The sequence below is a fragment of the Castor canadensis genome, chromosome 3 (genome assembly GCF_047511655.1).
Source record: "Castor canadensis chromosome 3, mCasCan1.hap1v2, whole genome shotgun sequence".
NCBI lineage: Eukaryota > Metazoa > Chordata > Mammalia > Rodentia > Castoridae > Castor > Castor canadensis.
In genome coordinates this window covers 147,876,521-147,889,553 of record NC_133388.1, presented here as the reverse complement: position 1 = coordinate 147,889,553, position 13,033 = coordinate 147,876,521, and the positions used below count along the sequence as shown (strand labels likewise).

At 35.7% G+C, this 13,033-nt stretch overlaps 1 protein-coding gene and 1 long non-coding RNA gene across 5 annotated transcripts in view; one reads left to right on the top strand and one right to left on the bottom strand.

Moving 5' to 3' along the window:
* The first annotated feature begins 302 nt into the window (after positions 1-302).
* The window catches only part of Ca1 (carbonic anhydrase 1), a 49,766-nt gene continuing 37,035 nt past the window's right edge, over positions 303-13,033 (top strand). The window contains exons 1-2 of one of the 4 annotated variants that reach the window (XM_074068791.1): positions 339-409; positions 11,080-11,122. The gene's annotated coding sequence lies outside the window, so the exon portion shown is untranslated. Of the gene's footprint in view, positions 410-11,079; positions 11,123-13,033 lie in introns of all 4 variants that reach the window. The other 3 variants (XM_020182759.2, XM_074068792.1, XM_020182760.2) reach the window with 3 other exon arrangements.
* LOC109698492 (uncharacterized) lies at positions 7,357-10,180 on the bottom strand. The gene is made up of 3 exons (XR_002213542.2): positions 10,029-10,180; positions 9,725-9,847; positions 7,357-9,025 (listed from the first exon to the last, which is right to left on the bottom strand). It is a non-coding gene; the product is annotated as an uncharacterized lncRNA (long non-coding RNA).

Below are 13,033 nucleotides of genomic sequence, written 5' to 3'. Positions count from 1 at the left end.
CCTCAAAACCGATGACAAGATATCAAGAACTCAATCATTATGTAAGTTTTTGTGTGTGGGTTTTTTTCATTTACTGTCCTGTCTTAATCTAATTTTGAGATCCTGACTAGAGGCTGGCCAGTACTCTTTCTTGAGCAACTGATAAAGTCCACACCCCAACCACTTCCCTTATCTGGGTCTCATGTTCCAGGTCCCCAATATACCATCTCTAATCACTCTAGGGCCAGGCAACGGACAATTTTGGTGGCACCAGAGCCCACCAAAATTATTCAAATCAGTCAACCTATGAACTTAGCTAACCCCACCCTTCTTGCCATATATAAGTTGCTCCCTACTGCTCCTGCTTTCTGGTACCCTAACTTCAGGTATAACTCCTGTGTGGTCCTGCCCAGCAGCCTTCTCTGGAGCTGTAAGTAACTGAGTTTGTTCTGTCTTTCATTTAGTCAAATGTTCGTGTTCATCTATCCTCTGAAAGAATGTTTATACTGTATCTACCTACTTCTCAATGTATTAAATTAGTTATGAAAAGATGCACTGTTTTTTCTAAAGACTTTATGTTTAATAAACAAGACTATAAATATTGAAATTTGAAGGGGAGGAAATATGAATTATTATTTATACTTATTCCTTCATTAGTGTCCAGTTCAGTATAAATTCCTCTAAACAATGTAATTGATAGACTTGATCAATTTAGTTCCTTCAAATATTATAAACTGTATTAAGTATAAACAACCTAGCTGAATCTCTGAAACTTTGCAAATGCCTAACATGGTAATCTTTTACACACTTTATAAATATTTTTAAAGGGGGAAAAGGATTCTCATAATTAAAGCAATTTCAGTAAAAGGAATGTGCATTAGTAAATTATGTTCTCTTAAACATTCAAACACTTTGTAGAAACTTATGAGACTTCTCTCATCCCTTTTTTTTTTCTTGGTGGGAAAGGGGTTTGAACTCAGGGCTTCATATTTGCAAAGCAAACACTTTACTATTTGAGCCACACCTCGTCCATTTAGTTCTGATTATTTTGGAGATGAGGTCTCATGAACTATTTGCCCAGGACTCAAATCTGAGATCCTTCTGATCTCAGCCTCCAAAATATCCAGGATTAGAGGTGTGAGCCACCACTCCCAGCTTCTTTTATTCCTTTAAAATGAAAATCACATAGTTATATTTAATTTTCTAATGTGTCACGTTCTACTACACGTTTCAAGTATCTTAAGAAACTGTTTTTCATAGATTCTTCCAATGGTTATAAAATTAAATTCATAAACTTAACACCAATGTTTTCATTCTACAAATTTGATTAAATTTAGCATTCCTAGATTAATTTCTCTCCTGTCACAGAATTGCAAAGTCACTTACTCAAATAAAAGAGAGAGATGTATGACCTCTTAACACTCTATGGCAAATCAGAGCCAAAGATGAAATATCAATAAAAAATTTGAGAGAATAGCACAAACCTAGTTAGGTACTGCTTACATCCAAGGTGATCTACCTGAGCCAAAGGTCAGCACACTGATCATTTCCTTCAGGCAATAGAGCTTTTTAAGCTCACACACTTTCGTGTACATCTATGGACCTTTACCCAGTGTTTAATGTTACCTCTTTAACAACTTCTAATTGTTTGATTTGATAAATAAAATTCCCTCTGATGCTAATATTCTTTATCACTTGACTAAATTTAACCAATCTTTGTTTTGTCATTGAAGCTGGCATGCTTTTTTTTTATACCTGTAGGGCCTCCCTTGGGATGGTTTTACCTTTTTTATTTTTTGCATCTTTTGCACCAACAAATTTTCCATTTGTTCTCCCCATTATTCTTTTCAAAAAAAAAAAAGGAGAAAACATACATTTCCTTTATTGCAGTGCAGGCAAGTGGCCCAGACACAGAAGTAGATGTGCTAAGTTTTCTGAAAGCACTAGGGAAGTCATGAAATAAAGGTATGTTCTTCCAGTACAGACAGCGTGAGATTGTGAGTTTTTAATTCCAGAGTCTTCCTTGGCACAGCTGTTTTATGTGTCCTTCCTTGGGAGGTCTTTTCTGTCTAGTTTGGTTTCACTCATTCCCCTTATAATTATCTTTATAATTAATCTGAGGTGGAATAGTACAGTGGCAAGAGGCAAACATGTAGGAGTCAAACAGACTTTAGACAGAGGTGGTATTACTACGAAAAGGATGAGGTTTAACATCCAGGACTGTCCACTTCCTGCTTCCAAGATTCTGGAAAGACCCTAGAAATGTGTTTATATTGTCACGTGTTTATATAAAATTTGTTAACAATACTGTCAGACAGTCGAGACCATTATCATTCTACCAGCCATCATACTTCCTGTGTCAGGTGGTGTTCAAGACTGCAGGCATTTGTGAGATCCGGCTAGGGAAATTGAGTTGAGAATAATTTTAGTTTGGCTTCAGAGGGATCTATTTATATGGTTTCCAGTCAGTTCTGTATACACACTTATAATTTATTAGCTAGCCATTCCGGCATAACAAATCACAAATATGCAGTGCTCAAAAATCACATCAAAATCCTAATAGCTCGCAGGTCCAGAAATTTGTAGGCTGTTGAAAAGAAACAGATTGTGAAATATACAGAGACAGAGTTTATCTATTAAAAATTACTTCACTTGTCAAATGTGTAAAATGTAGGCAGAGAATCTGGCTCTCATCTGATACCAGTCAAGACAAAAGTTCTCTCCTCTAAATGTATCTGATAATATCTTTTGTACAATTAAAACCACATTGTACTTTTTAAACTTTTTGTGGAAAAAGCATAAAATTAAAGAATGTTATATTTTAAAGGCACAGACCTGCAGCACTACTTCAAATGTGTGCATAAAGTGTTTTGCAACCAATATCAATAATAAAGGAAAATATATTTCGATCAACCATGCTAGAAAAAAGCCTGAAATATCCTTTTATTCCCTCCATAGAAGATGATATAAAACTTTTGTCATATGTAGAGATTATCAGGGATTATAAAACTAAAATATACATAAAAGATAGCTTATAAAATAATGTATTGTTTTTCTGTTTTTGTTTCTGTTTTACAGGTGTTTAACTTTTTTAGTGTTTAATTTATGATGATCTCTTGTCCTAAGTAGATTGTTATTTTGGTCACTAATTTTTATTATTAATTTTGTATTCATTTTGTGGTAAAATTTAATTTACCGTTTAAAACATTTTTAGGTATACAGTTCTGTGATATTAAGTACAGTCACATTATTATACAGTGGTCACTATTATTCAACTTTTTCATTTTCCCAAACGAAAACTCTGTACCCATTAAACACTAATTGCCAAAAGCTCCTCCTTCACCTGGCCTCTAGCAATACCTACCCTCCTTTCTTTCTGCTCTATGAATTTGACTATTCTGGGTACCTTCAAACAGTATTTTTCCTTTTGTGTCTGACCTATTTCACTTTGCATAGTGTCTTCATGGTTCATCCATACTATAGTATGGATTGAAGACTGAGTAATATTCCATTGTGTATATATATCACCTTTTGTTTATGCATTTATGTCAGTAGACACCTGGTGTGATCCTACACTTTAGCTATTGTAAATAATCCTTATATGAACATGGGTATGCAAATATCTGTTCGAACCCTGCTTTTGCTTCTTTTAGGTATATTCCCAGAAGCAGAATTGCTGGGGCAGGAGGTAATTTTTTGAGGAATTGCCATACCATTTTCCATGGTGGCTGCACCATTTTATATTCCCAGAAGTTCAATTCTGCCATGTCATTGGCAGAGCTTGTTATGTTCTAAAGGATTTTCTTTGGAGGCGAGACAAGGTCATGCTATATAGCTCAAGCTGGCCTCAAGCTTGCGATCTTCCTGCCTCAGCCTCCCAAATGCTAGTATTATAGGCATGTACTATCATACCTAGGCTTCTGGGGGCTATTATTCAGGCTTTGTTTATTTGCTTGCTTGTTTTTTATAGTAGCTATCTAAGTGCGAAGTGTATTTTTTTTTAAAGAAAGCCTCCTAAAATTCCATGTGGTCCTTTTAGGTCTGAATGTCAGTCCTACTATGGTAAAATGCCCAATTTACTTCTCCATGAATTTGTTTCCTCTCATGTAAAATGACAGAAGTAAACATGTGTCTGGGATTGTTTTACAGATTTTATGAAATATGTGAAATCATTAGAATAGTACTTACATTTAGAAAGTACCAATAGCTTTCATTTTTATTTACACGTTTCCTCTATACTACATTGTGAGCTCCTCAGTCATATTTTTATACACAACACCCAGCATAAGGCCTGACACACAGTCAGTATTTTATGACTATTTGATGGAGGAGCTTAAAATAATCTGTCAAACACAGGCCACAATCTTTTAGTCACAATGAATATAGGAGTTCAAATGTTCCTCAGTGACGAGGAACTGAAAGTAAACATCAGGACCTCGCTGCTCTGTAATTCAGAGTGCAATTAAGGCCTTATCAACAGTCAAATCTTTATTGTTCTCACTCCCTAAAGTACTTCACTTATGCTCAGCAAATGATTTTATTTTTCTCATAAAGTTGTAAATCCTGGTACTCCTCTGGATATTGCTTTAGACAAATATTTGTATGGGGTGGAACCTGCCTAACCTCTGCTACAAGATTCTTGTGCCTCAAAGGTCAAGGTAAGATCAATAGCCTATAATTTGGGATTCTGTGCCAGCTGAGCTGATTTCTGCTGGGGACTACTATAGGTGACATTGGAGCCTGTAATACTTGGAGATTCCATTCTTAGGTAGGCCTAGATGCAGACACATGAAGATGCTTAAAGAATTATCACATCAAATTAAAAATTCCTAGAAGTACCTAGAATAGTATGGAAACATAAGTTTAATACTTGTAAGATCCATATAAATATGACAAAAGCTTTCATTTATATATGTCAATTATACTTTAATCTATTTTTGTGTCTTGATCTCATAAAAATAAATTTGAAATTATGTGTCTTTAATGTAGGACTGATTAAAATTATTTCTGAGAAGTCAATAAAAATAAGTATTAATTGAGAAAAGGAAGAAATCCCAAGCATAAATGAAAAATAGTGTATCTGTACATACTTATAGTTGGGTTGTCATACAGTTTGACAGTACTTGTCATTCTCAGAAAGTTGAAGTTACTTTTGGTTTATTCTGTAGAAATAAAAAGCACCTCCACTCTTATAAAACTAACCAGATGGACAAATTAAGGTACTATTACTGAGTTCCATGTTCATAGAAGTGAGCTAGGGTGTTTCACCCCCTAACTACAATAATATCACCCAAGGTGATCATAAGGTTCCACATCCCTTATTTTAAAAAAACTAAAATAGAACACATCCAACAAGTTTTAAAATGTTTTAAATGAGCTTTCAAGGTTTTAGTTCTATTAAATGAATGTCTATGTCTGGAGGGCTTGGTTTGTTTCATCTGATTTTGCTTTCCCATGATAAACACTGTCACTAACATTCTTATCCCCAGAATCTGAATGAACTCTGAGTAAAGCTTAGCTCTACTGATCCCTCCTGCTGAGTTGAGGTGGACTTAGATTTTCAAGAGAAGTAAAAACAGCATATATAAACATATGAAATCCAAGAAGAATAAAACCTAATTGACTTATAATTTACATACAATACTATCTGTTCTTTGGAATATTACAGCCAATTTTATATGCCATTTAGTCCTTAATGAAGTGGTTCTGCTTCCCAGTGACTGGTCCAACTCCCTTCCTTTCATTTCCAAGCCTGATTACTACACAGGAAGTGTTCTGTTAGATACCTTACCCGCCCCGTACAGCCAAAGTTCAGGGGTCTTAATGTTATATAACACTTGATGATTTGAGCTGTAATCCTACTGTCTATATACAGGTCCACAGCTACAACAGTTGCCTAACTATAAGTAAATGTTACTTCTGATCAGCGAGCAATAAACTAACCTGGATTACAGGACTGGGCACAAATGGAGACCAGCGAGATAAGTTCCTATAAGTTTCTCTTTCAGGTAGAGATTTAGAGCATACTTTTTAAAGGAGAACATCATTCATGTGTACCCTTGTTAAGTACAATTCTTAATGCATCACTGGCTGATATATTATGGTGTGAGGGACCCTAGGAAGCTGCTCTGACCAAAAATCTCTCCCTTCCTGGCCTGTACCAGTTAGGACATTCCATTGCTGAAAACGTACTCCTTTACTTAAGTCTTTTGAATCTAAAATTGCTATATAAAATATGGACGTGACTGAAGAAGTTAACCGAGTAGGCCATTATCTGCCATTAATGCCCTGGTGTAAATTTGTTTCAAGATGGTTAATTAGCCAAGGTTAGGCAAATTTGGAAATGGGATTGGGAGTTGGAGAGCTGTATCCTAGGTGATCCAGGGTAATCTCTAAAGTAGCCAAGAGACAGCATTAGGAAACTATAAACTTGGAGAAAAGAAGATAGCAAACAAGATGAAATCTAATATGAACAAGGAGGTAAGAGGGCAAAGGCATTTCTCAGATCTGTCAACCAAGTGCAATCCTGACCTCTGGATTTCCTAAAGTAAGAAAGAGCTTTCACAAAGTAAACATGTTATTTGAAAGTAATATCTGAGATGGCCATGAAATTATGATGTACAGTTTAACTGGACTGGCGAAGAACTTCCGAGGGAAGAGCCCAGAGATCAGGGGTCAAGGCTGCTTGGACATGTTCTCAGGTGTCCTGGTCTGCCTCTGAGCTACAGCTATCAAATTCACACTGCAAGGAAAGCTTTTCCTGAGCCTCCTTGGAACACACCCATGACTCCAAAATCCTTCCCCTGAAGCTCTGTCAAGAGCCATGATGTTGGTCCAAATGGAAAGTCTGACTTGTTTTGGGGAAGAGAGCAGGGCCTAGTGGTGACAAGTCTGGAAACTTGGCTTCAACACATAGCTTTTGGACCACTTTAGAATAGGATGCCACCCCTCAGAAACAATGCAAAGTTATGTCTCTAGAGTTTTGTTTCTTTCTTAACATTTTTCTTTTCTTCCAAAAAAGTTAGTTTTAAGAAAGATGGTCAAACTTGAAAAAAATTATAGAGCAGCCCAAAGTGGCATATTGTGCACATTAACTGCCTCAGTTACAATGAAACTCAATCATCAAAGAGGTAATACATTATTTTACTAAAAAATAAAGTTTCCACTTGGATCATTATGTATGCAAAGGCAGGAAGGAAACTTTTTTCTTACAAGTGCAACTCATAAACATTTAGCATTCTCTTTGCTTTCCATACTTTCTGGTTTTACTTATTCTCTACTGTGGATAAGAAGTTAGAAAATTATATGACTCATATTCTCTTACAAGCAATAAAAGGAAAATAAATGAGATTCAATAGCACATAATTTTCTATTATGCTTACTTTTTTATTTGTTCAATGTTTTTGTTTTAGATGACAAAATAGTCTCGCAGAATATGTAATGTTTACAGACAGCTTCATGGCAACATATATTCTCAAACCCCATGTCAGATACTACTTATGTACATCTTGATGGGATTTTTGTTCTTGCTTCTGGAAATCTCAGCAATTTCTGACAAGGGGTATATAATATTTTTGAAGCAGTGAGTCCATAAATGTGGTCCTCAAACAGCCTCAGAGTCACTGGGGAACTTACTAGAAATGCATATTCTCAGTTTTCATTCCAGACCTATAGAAAACCAGGAACTGAAGGTAAGGTTGGGCAATCTGTATTTTCACAAGCCCTCCAGGTAATTCTGACACACACTAATGTTGGCGAGCCACTGGCTTAGCAACACAGAAGAAAGATTGTCATCTGTTTCCAGATGAAAATTATCCCTAGCTTTGCTTTGCCTTTCCCAATAACAATTTGAGTATTTTCTCTTCTTATGCTATGATATTGAGTGAGATTTTTGTGCCCTTGTTTTTTTTCAAACAAGTACATTTTTTCCCTCATAGGAGTATAATTGTATAGATAGAATAAAATAAAATGACTTCTCCATGTGTTCATCTGGTTAAATTTTCAGTTTTATAAAGAAATGAAATAGAATTTGAAAGGGTGTGAAGTAACTATATTTGCAAAATGCAACAGAAGACTCACAGAAATTGAAGAGATGACTCTTTTCCTCTTAAAAATTTTTAAGTATGAGGTTTTTAAGAAAAATCTTATGAAAATAATATATATTCATTATAACCATTAAATAATTCAGATATAAATCAAGTAAAAATTAGTAGTCTCTCCCATCTTTCTACCCTTCCCTTCCAATCATATCCCCTTCAGGGCAACACATGTTACCAGATTGTAATTATCTTTCTACTCTCAATTCACTGAATACATAAGCTTGTATGTGCAAAAAAGGTTCTATACACAAAATCAGGATCATATTATTTCTCTGAAATGTGCTTGTTAACTTAAAATATCACAAACACGGTTGCCTAGCATCATTATTGCATCTACCCACTTTTAGGTTATTTTGAAATGCCTGCTCTTACAAACACTCAGTTAGCATCTTTGTGTGTGTGTGTATATATATATATTTTTTTCTAATACTCTTTTTTTTGTAGTAAAAGTAATAGTAAAGCTTTTTAGGAAAGGAATTTAGTGCAACAGGGTTAAAGTGGGAAGAAATAGAAAAAGGAGCCCAATTACTCTTTTTACATTTTCTGTAGCATGGGCTTCTAAAAATGAGAATTCTCAATCCACCTCTATGTCCATTCATAATTTAAATAAGTTCTATAAACTAGTGGTTGTAGTACTTTATATTTCCACAAACAGTAATATCAGCCTTTTCAATTTTGTTCCCCACTCCCATGGTCTCTTATTGTTTTGGTTTACACTTCCTGACACAGAGGTCACATAGGGCATCTTTTTTTGTTTTTCACACTGTTACCATTGGGAATTGTGTGAGCAAAGGATCAAAATGATTCCTTGGAAACAAAGGGATAAAGAAAACTTCTCAATGTTTCTGGTGCCAAAGGGCATGATGGGCTTCACCCTCTTCAACTATGTGGATTGACAGAAGTTCTGCCCAAGGTTGCAGTTCTTCTCCAGGGCTACTAGAGTTGACCTGCAAGAAACAGGTTCCACATTGGAAACTGACAGAGGCAAATTTTCTCCAAAGATAGAGAGAGATCTATTGGGTTTAACCAGTTGCACCTATTCAGGGAGCCAAGATTCTAAGTTTCTCACCCCAGCTAAAATATCAACTCTCCACCTAGCCAAAAGTCACTGCGTTCCATCTGAGTCTACAAACAATAAAGCCTACACCTGTTTGTTTTTAAGACTGTGCATTTTGGAGGCTTGTGGGCCTTGCTTATTCTATTAATTGAATCTTGCCAGCAGGGCATTGGCAAGGATAAATGGTCATGGATGTACAATCAGATTGTCATCTATCTTAAGTTTTCTTCATCTGTATTTCCAGATGTTCTCCCTGTGTTTAAAAATAAATTAACAAGCAAAGGCTATAGTGAAAGTGAAGAGGAGATGATTTTTAATATTAAAAGTAAATCAACCATCTATAAGTTTATCTAGAATAAAACACAGGCAAAATGCATAAAGCGATTTACCAATTCTTTCAAATGCTCATCTTAAAGCAAAAGCCCTATGTTGTGATGAGTGCAGAACACTGCTGCTTCAGCCTGCAATGTGAGAAATTCCTTTTACTATGATGATATTAGGGAGGCTGTGTCCCGCCAAGCAGGGTTCATTTTCTTAAGTCGTAGAGGTTTATCAGGTCAGGCAAAGTTTCAGAATCATTTAATCTCACCTTTCATCATCCATTATGGTGGAGCCGAAGCTATCTCCTCCTAGATTTATGTGCCTGTAATTTTTTTTCATAATGCTCTGAAATATGGCACCTTCCATTTCCTCCTCAGGAAATCCTTCGTTTCTGGAACATAGAAGTTATTTTTTTCATAACTGATGCAATATAGTTTCTCAATCTGATATTAGGACTCAATTCTAAGTTTTGCCACCCTTGAGAGATTAATAACAATTTTACTAGTCATTCTGCTTCTTACTGTTCAGTTGCACATCCAACCAAAGCCCCTGCCCCATCCAGCCACACATACCCCGAACTTATCTTGGATCATCTTGGTTGTTGGAATGTCTCTCATCCATCTCTTGGTCACCAAAGAAGGGCAGAGAGCTGCTTTCAGAGCCAAGCAGCAGCTGTTGCTGCCAGTACCATGAAGGAAAGCCAATCACCCACCCCACCCCAGGAGTTCTCTCTCCATATGCCCCTCGGCTGGCACTGAGGGATGGCTAATGCTTGGGCTAATTTGATACTCTCAGCTCTGTCACAGTTTGTCATCTATTAAAAATTGAAACTTATTTATTCTCCAGTGAAGTGGTTTCAGTTTTCTGGTACTAAGTTTAGACCAACTCTTAAGAAGAGAGATAGTATCTCTTTCTTGAAAATAGTGTACTAAGATTCTGTTTTTCAGAGCTTAGATTTTTCATAGATCAGTGTATATCATAGCAATAGCATCTTGCTTGATTGAAAATTTTATTATTCCAGTTATGGATCTTATTCTTGAGTGGACTTGAATGGTTTGTTCACATTATGACTAATCGCAGATAGAAATAAACAAGCAAAATCAATTCACTTGTTTATCACAGCATTTAACAAATATTTATGGAGTATCTATGAATCAATGAAAGATTCCTAAGATTGATAAGATTCAGTTTCTAATTTCAAGGATCTTATCTTCTGGTGGAGAAACAAGTATACACATAAAAATAACCGTGGTTTGAATGTGAAAGGTGTCATAAAAAAGATGCAAAACAAATTCTGTGGCTATGCAAAGATCTCGTCTAATGTTCCCGAGTAAGAATTTCATGAAATATAATTCACCCATCCCCATCAGCAATTTTATTCTTCTCATGATGAAATGATGAGAAGAATAAATGATGAAACCTCATGTCATCCTGTCTGGAGTGTGAATCATCCCTTTTTTCAGTGTATCCACACTGTATATGCTACCTGCCCATTAGTCACTTGGTAGGTTTCCCATTACCAAATTGACTGCTTTGGTATTGCAGTGCTTGTGTTCAAGTAACCCTTACGTAGTAGCATAATCTTATGTCATGACATCTATATCATTTACCTCACTCCACCAGATCATGGAGGCATTGCTTCATCACACATCATCACAAAAGAAAGGTAAGTATAGTACAATAAGATACTTAAGATATTTTGAGAAACTACATTCACATAACTTTTGCTACAGTATTCTGTAGCAAAAGTTCTGTGTGATTTTATTATTAATTGTTGTTAATAGTACCTAATGAATAAATTATAAACTTGATCATAAGTTTTTAGTATAGAAAAAAACCCAGTATTTATAGGGTGCTTTCAGGCATCCTCCATGACTAAAAGGAGCTATTATACATATCATCTGAGATGTCCTTGGAATAATAGGTTAGATTTTCACAAGTAAGTATGTGTGTTTGGAACAAGAGGCTGAGCATTTCACATGAGAGAGCAACAGATGTCAAGGCCTAAAGGCAGAGACAGAGATGACATAAATTTGGAAATGACAGATAGTCCTGTTTCACTGAAAAATCAACAGTGTAAAAGGGAATTCCCAATACAAGTCTAGAAAAGTAGATTTGAAGCCTAGCCCATCAGTATTTAATTTTATGCTAGGCAGTAGGAAGTTGTTGAAAGGTCCTGGACCATTAATGAGCTAATTGGAACTGGGACTCAGGACTATTATTCTCACAGTAGAAATTGAACTGAATCTGAAAAAAGAAAAGGCTCAGGCAGTACAGACAGGTTGTGATGGTATGTTAGCAGGTGAGAGGCAATGAAAGGGGAAGAAAGGAACAGAGAAACAGAGGAAGGAAGGAAGAAAGGAAGGAAGGAAGGAAGGAAGGAAGGGAGAAGAAAGAGAGAGGGAGGGAGGCAAGGATAGAAGAAGGAAGGCAGATAAAAATGACAGCATTCGTGTGTGTGAATTTAAGAAAGGGAAGGGAGACAGGGATAACCCCAAGTTTCTGGGATTAGACCCTACTCCTGCCACCATTAATAGACATATCAGAAGCTGAAATAAAACAATCTCAAGCTCATTTGGAGGCAAGAAGGGCCCCAAATGTGGATAAGCCACTCCAGTAGTGTCGCTCCTTAAGCAGAAGAACTGAGTAGATGAATTTGTAGCTAACTTTTTCACAGATGAAGTTTGAAAATACATGTGTATTTTTCAAATGATTAGCAAGTGGAGCTCTTGACATCATTCATTACCTGTATGAATAAACATATCTGTTGTGCTGTACTCTGTGCATGACATTCTAAGAGTTGGACAGATATGAACAAATATTTGTTTTAAAATTAACTGTTATGAAACTGGGTTTCTCTCATTAGTAAAACTAAGTGGCAGCCCAAGACAAAAGTGTTGAGAAAGAAAAATGTCCCCTTTACTTTTCTTAAATTGTAAATGGATAGATTTGTCACCCAATAGCAACATTGGGGTAACTAAGAAAACCTATGTAGACTTAATAGCCCTTATAAAATAAAACTGTTATCAAAATCAATATGATTAACCTTCATGCTACTGTGCCACAGGGGAACTAAAAGTAAATAGTTTACATAAATTACTTTATTGGTAATCATTTTGCCAAAACAAACATTTTTAGTCCTTCTTAATTACTTCCTCTCAGGTGTCTGTTCTTGACACCAGCATTGATATTTTCCTCGAAATATTATATATTATCTGCCTAGAAAATCTAAGAGCATCAACTATAATCAATTGGAAAATATCTAAGCAATAATATTCTTCACAGTAGTAATGAAACTATTAGCTCATCACATTATTTCATGCACTCTACCATGGAGCTATGTTATTATATTTTTGAATTAGTGTACATTAATAACATGAGGGGGTTTCAATGTAGCAATTTCATATATGTGTACAACCCCTCCATTATATTCCCATTTCTCCTACCTCCTCCCCCCTTTTTCAAACAGTATTTGGTGGGTTTCTTTATTCTGTCTTATATGTATATATATGTCATATATATATATATATATATGTATGGGGAAAGAGAGAATCCTTTCCTTTATCACTCCCCCATC